Source organism: Micromys minutus (assembly GCF_963924665.1).
Source record: "Micromys minutus genome assembly, chromosome: 2".
Lineage (NCBI taxonomy): Eukaryota > Metazoa > Chordata > Mammalia > Rodentia > Muridae > Micromys > Micromys minutus.
In genome coordinates, this window is record NC_137971.1 from 34,553,369 (window position 1) to 34,560,481 (window position 7,113).

Sequence of the window (7,113 nt, forward strand, 5' to 3'; positions counted from 1 at the left end):
CTAGTCCTACTGTAACTTGGTATTCCAAGGTAAGTGGATGTTCATGGGAGGCCTCCCCCCCCCCAGCACTTCTGAAAAGAAAGGGAGTGTGAGAAGATAGTGGGGAGGGGAGGGGAGAGGGAGGGACTGGGAGGATATTGGGGAAAACTATTATTGGTATGTAAAGAGGAGATGGGGGGGGGACTACTATTGGGATGTAAAGTAAACAAATTAGTAATAATAATAGAAGGAGAAGGAGGAGAAGGAGACAGAGGAGGAGGGGAAGGAGAAGTAGGAAGAGAAGGAGGAGGAGGAAGAGAAGGAGGAGGAGGAAGAGAAGGAGGAGGAGGAGGAAGAGGAGCCAGAGGAGGAGAAGGAGGAGGAGAAAAAGGAGGAGGAGAAGGAGAAGGAGAGAGAGGAGAAGGAGGAAGAGAAGGAGGAGGAGGAAGGGGAGCAGGAGAAAGAGGAGGAGAGGAAGAGGAGACAGAGGAGGAGGAGAAGAAGAGGATGAGAAGAAAGAGGAGGAGGAGAAGGAGGAGGAGGAGGAAGAGGAGGAGGAGAAGGAAAAGGAGGAGAAAAAGGAAGAGGAGGAGAAGGGGGAGAAGAAGGAGGAGAAGGGGGAGAAGAAGGAGGAGAAGGAGGAAGAGAAGGAGGAGAAGGAGGAAGAGAAGGAGGAGGAGGAAGTAGTTAGTATTGCTCTATAGGGATACTGTTCGGTCTGACTCCCTGCATCCCTGACTCTCCAAAGAAAGATTCAACCTCCTATTCTATTCTTTGGTTAGTTCTTTTGTTTGAATAGTTTCCCCACCATCCTCCAAATCCTTCCCACTCCTCCAGTTCATTCTGCTCCTGCAGAGAGAAAGAGAGAGAGAGAGAGAGAGAGAGAGAGAGAGAGAGAGAGAGAGAGAAGAAGAAGAAGAAGAAGGAGGGAGGGAGGGAGAGAGGGAGGGAGGAAGGGAGAGATGGGGGGGGGGCTAGAGTCTAGACTTCCATTCCAGGCTTCAGCTGACATTCTCCTTTGGAAAAAACAAATTTCCTTCTGAAGATACCCCTGTCCCCAGCAAGTCTACATGAAGAAATAATTATCATCCTATGAATTTGTATTAGTCTGACTTCTTACAAACCTCACAATGTTAAAAGAGAAACTCCTGCCTGCCTCTCCACGCCTTCAGCACATAGCAAAGCTATCTCATGCTTGACTATTTCCTTTCTGTCTTCTCTTGGCCTATGTATTAAGTAGGTCTACCCTGCCTCCCAGAGTTTAAGCCAAAGGCCCTGTGAGCATCAGGAAGGATCAAAACCACAGCTCTTAGTGCAGCCACATGGAAGACTGCCTTTCTTATTCCAGTGAGGACATAGGGAAGGGAGCCACTCTACAGCTGGGGTGGCCATCAGCGGCCATCTACCTCCACGAAGTACTGCCCAAGCTGGGAGGGAAGCAGAGCTACCAAGTGAAGAGGAGGAGACAAACTTTCAACCAAAGCCTCTAGCCACTCTTGCGTATTCAGTCACGAGAGCAAATAAGAGGATTAGTATCTGTTGAGTAGACCTTGTGTACCAGGCAAGAATATAGTATTTCAGGCTGGAGAGACGGCTCAGTGGTTAGAGCACTGACTGCTCTTCCAGAGGTCCTGAGTTCAATTCCCAGCATCCACGTGGTGGCTCACAACCATCTGTAATGGGATCCAATGCCATCTCCTGGTGTGTCTGAAGACAGCAACAGTGTACTCATACCTAAAATAAATAAACAAACAAAAAAGAATATAGTATTTCAATTAATTCCAGAATTTAAACACATCAAATAGGCATGCTCAGTGTCTCCATTTTAAAGAGAAGGAAACGGAGGCATAGTCTAGGCAACTACATAGTTAGTCATTGGTTGTGTGTAACAGGATTCAAACGTGGGAAGTTTGGCTGAAAGGCTGTCCTGATGACAATCACATTATACTGCCTTCTGAAAGGGACATCTTACTCAAGTTTCTGAGATACAACGAGAAAACGAATAAAATAGAGCACAAGAAAGAACCTAAAATAATCATTTTCTCACAAGCATGTTTAATATGTTTCTGTTGGTGACATACATAATGATTTATGGAAATGCACTTTTGTTTATGGGGGAGGCAGGATAAAGCTGTGTTTCATTTAAACCACCTGGACTGATATTCCCTGCTTCTTCTTTTCTAGCCGGGTCAGTCTGCTTTGCATTGCTATGACAAAACACCTGAGGCATAGGAACTTAAGGAGAGGAAAAGGCATTTTGCAGTGTGCAGTGGCTGACTCCATTGCTTTGGGGCCTGTCGCAGAGCAGAGCATCACGGTAGGGAGTGTCTGTAGAAGCAAGCTGCTCATTCTAGTTGCCAGGAGGGTTAGAGGGAGGGAGGGGTGCTGGGAGGGAGGGAGAAAGATATTGTCTATATCTTCTTCAAGGATGTGTATCCAGTGACTTTGCTTCCTTTTACCTTAAAGGTTCCACCAGCTGAAATCAAGCCTTTGACAAGGGAGTTTTAGGGAGACCGCGTAGAATCATATTGTAACACTGGCTGTGTGACTCTCGGAACATTATGCAATGTCGCTGTAACTCAGCTTCCTCATCTCTAAAATAGTCCCATATAAGTATCTTTTGCACAAAATGGTTCTAAAGATTAAATACTGCAATGTCCTCATGGCAAGTGACAAGGTCTTATTTCTACTATTTGTGTCCATCAGCAATGTCTATACAACAGCAAGAGGGAAAAGTCTAACTGGAAGACAGAAAAGAATACCCTAGAGCTGCGTACACCACTCAGCAGTGCCATCAAAGCCAGGGTTCTAGCCAACCAGTGAGGGGGTACACTGGGGAGGCCGGGGCAGGTGGATTTCTGAGAGGCCAGCCTGGGCTACAGAGTGAGTTCTAGGACAGCCAGAGCTACACAGAGAAACTCTGTCTTGAGAAAGAAAAGAAAAAGGAAACAAACAACAACAACAAAATCACTGGAGTCTCTCTGACTCAGCAACAGAGAACAGAAGGTGAGAGAGTCAGACTGACTCCGTGGGCGGCTCCACCTTTCTCTCAAGTCCTTCAGGAAGTCTGGCAAGAGTGCTTACTGGCTAAAAGTGGGTCAGTTACCCCTCATAGCTGCTGAGAAGGCCTTCTGCCCTGGAGGAGAGTAACCTAACGTACTTAGCTCAGAACTATTGATTCTCTGGAGCTGACAGAACAAGAGGAAGGAGGAAAGAACAGTTGTGTGGTCTGTGAACAAAGACTCTGTCTCCCATTTGACGGAGAAAGTTAGCGCCGAGACCCAAAGCAGAGCACATTGCTGGGTGCGCACCACGCGGTCTGGTCAGCTTTTATTGTTGTTTGTGATGTCCGTGTTAAAGCCTTATCAACAGTCCTTCACCTGTTTATTATTATTTCCTTCCAGATGCCAGAAGAAGAACTTAATTAAGCCAAAAGTTGTAAATTCCTGCCAGATGCGCCTTAATCTAATCTCGAGGAAACAGACACAATGAAATTGAGGAACATTCATTGCTTATCTTCTTTTTTAAAAGTATCATTTTCATGAGATGCAAAGGGATGGATGGGGAACGAGCACCAGTTAAAAATCACAGGGCAAACGAAACAACCAGGAATCATGGGCGAGTGGGGTCACGGGGGTAGGAAAAACTGCTAAAAAGAAAACTATTGAGCTATTCAGCACAGTCTATATATGGCAAAGTGAATCTATGTATTTAATACTGTATCATACCCAAGTTTTCCTGAGTAAGATGCTCATATCATAGTTACATAAAATAATATCCTTATTCTTAGACAATACCGCGTTCATGGGGATTCAAGGAGCATTGTACAAGGGTACAATGACTTGTACGGTTTACTCTTAGTCTTCGCTCATATTTATAGCATTAAAACAAAACAATGTAAACTAATTAAAACTTAGAGAATGTAAGTGAAAAGTAAACAGAGGTTGATTCTGTGTACATTTTTAGAATTAAAAGTTTAAGATAAAATATTATCAACATAATTTTGGCTTTTATTGGTTTGCGTCAATTTGTAAGCAATGTTATAAACAGTTTTCTCATGATATATTAATATGGAGTATTGTCTCTTTTAAATCTTTGCTACTTTAGTAGGCTAAAAGCATTTTAACCAAAATTACATTTTTATGTGCGTATTCGGTGAATTGCATATTCTCCACGTGTACTTCATAGTTGTGGTTTTCAAATTACTGACTAATAATTTCCTTTTTGTTAAAATTGGAAGTTAGAACAGAAAGCGATGGGCTTTATTGCTGCAGATATGCCATTATCCTTATTTATCCCTCTCGTCAGATTTTTTTAACGGTATCCACTCATTCAGCACATCTATCACACTCTTATGTTCTTTTGGATTTATGTTCATTTTTAAGTTTTAAATTATTAGTCTGGGCAGCCATTTGAAGGACAGAAACAAGGCAGATTTACAAAATCTTTAAACCTTTTATTGACTTGTGATGTCTGTCGATGTTAAGTCAATGTTTTCTGTGAAGTATTGAAGTGCCTTTTCCCATCTCAGTATTAGCCAATTTCCTTCCTGTCTGTGTCACCACAACTTAGGCCTCTGCTTGTCACTGGAGCAATTTAAGCATTATGAAAAAAGGGGGGGGGCGGATATTTCTAGAAGAAGGCAAGACATGTGATAGTCTCTGCCAGACTAGCTCAGCTTAGTTCCTCCTGCCACTTGCTCACAATGTCCAGGCAGGACACCGGTTGTTGTACTGCAGAGCAATTAACTGTGGGGTTCCTGCGACTCTCATAATGTATTTGCTACTGAGAAAGAGGAGAACCTTTGGGAGTTGAATAGAGGAGACATGATGTGAACCCATCCCATATTCATTAGAAGAAAAAGTCCTCAAACATTTCTGGAGCCCAGAGTATCTGGAGAGGTAACGAGGAACACAGGTCCAGATTCAGTGAAGTAGAACAAGGCAGAGCTCGCCTCCCGTCTTCCAAGTTTCCTGGGTGGCTCTGTTAGAAACCAAAGTTTGAGAGCCATTACTCTCAACTGCACTGAAAACACCTCAAAGGCTCTAGTTAAAACTCCTGTCGAGGCAGATGAAATGGCTCGGTGGATAAAAGTGTTTTGAGCCCAAGCATGGAGACCTGAGTTTGGTCCTCTGGATCTGCATAAAGGTGGAAGGAGAGAGCCAACACTTTGTCCTCAGAACTCTACATGTGTGCCTGTGCAGTGACTGAGGTAGCGCCATCTTGTCCTGTGTCTTACCCAGACTCTGTTTTGTGTCAGCTTAAGTGCTCTTTAGCCCATTAATCCCTGAAAGGTCATGTTCACCTTGACAGATGTTTAGAACTTTCTATGACTTGTGTTGGGATTCTGTAAACCCCACCCCTCAGTTACCTGGCAACAGCCAGGTATATTCCATCCCTCAGTCGCCTGGCAATAGCCAGGTATGCTCCACCCAAGTTAACTGACACTATAAAAAGAGCTACTTGCCCCCTCCTCTCTCTCTTCTTTTCTCTCTTCTTCTCTCTCTTTCTCTCTCTCTTCTTCTCTCTCTTGCTCTCTCACCCCCCACCCCTTCTCTTCTCCTTCCCTTCCCCACTCCACCTACTCATGGTGGCCTCTACTCCTCTATTCTTCTCTCTCTCTGCCTCTACTACCCTCTTAACTCCCCCGTGTCCTGAATAAACTCTATTCTGTACTATACAGTCATGTGACCAGTCCCTTGCGGGGAAGAGATTCCCAACATAGGACCCCAGAGGCATCTCCCTTGTCCCCAGGCCTCGATGCACCTCCATGGCCCATATCCCCCCAACTCCCTTCATCCTTTTCCTAACAACCTGGACCATGGCCCAGATGAATAACCAAAATTTCTGCTGAATGTATGGCCAAAACATGCTACCAGGTTCCCTGACCTCTGCCTGACAATGAAGTCATTGTGATTTTTACCTTTAAAAACACTCCACCTCTGAGCTTCAGTGTCAGAGTCCTTCGGAGACCCTAGGCTGCTCTGGGTCACTGGCAATAACTTGACCTATATGTGTGGTCATCTGTAACCTTCTCACCTGGACAGTACCACCCATGTACACATTCTTCACATGTATACTCAACAATCGTGCATCTTTTTAAAAGGTGGAGGCTCAAATCCACCATTTAAAAATGTCATTGTCTAGAGACTTGGCTTGAATTCTTTTCTTCACTAGAACAGAGAGGACTAATTTGTAGAAGTGGCAGGCAAAATAGGTTACCTGAGAGGCCAGGTGGCCAAACTGAGGAAAAGAACTCCGAAGCAGAAAATACAGATCAAAGAGGATCTCTGTGCTGCCCTGGGACCCTAAATACTTCTTTCCAGGACTTTATCATTGCTTAAAAACAAACTTCAAATAATAAAAACGAAAAAATGAAGTCCCTGAGGGTACAAATACAAACGTGAAAGTTTTCATAATCCTTCCCTTCCAAGGTAAAAATCCTCGGTTGAAAGCCTGGCTTTGGATAGGAGACCAGACAGAATACCTTCTGGAGATAGGGATCAAGGCTCCAACAGTCTGCCCCCAGAGGCTGTCCTCCAGGCCGGCTGGAGCAGGATGGAGAAGAATGCAAGGCTGCTTTCTGTACTTTGCTCCACTTCCTTCTTCCACCATAGCCCTTGGCCAGTTCCTTGAGGCTGGGGGTGGGGGTGGGGGAGGGGGAGGAGGGGAGGAGGAGTAGGGGAAGGGGAAGAGGGGAGGAGGAGTAGGGAAGGAGGAGACAGTATGAGGAATAACAACCCTTTCCAAGAACTGCTGTGGTTGGGCTATCTGGGCCTGGTGGACATTCAAAGCTGACTTTCTTGAGGATTTTGGAGGCTACTTGAAAGATTACTGCTTATTCTATCCTACAGATCTTTTTATCTGGTCTACATTTCTACTCCTGTGGATAGCTTATAGCCTACTTACAGCCTCTCTTTCTGTTCCCAGAAGTTAGGATCTTTCTGTGACTAGATCTCCTCCACAAGGGCCGCATCTGGTCCAGCAGAAAAAAAGCTCATTTGGCCTGGCAATCCTACCTTCTTCACTAAAGGCCTGTACCCTGATTCCCCATCCCCATCCACACCCCTTCAAGGCTACATTAGCTTCCTGGACCCTAGTCAGGCATCTGGCAGCTGTAGAAGTCATCACTTT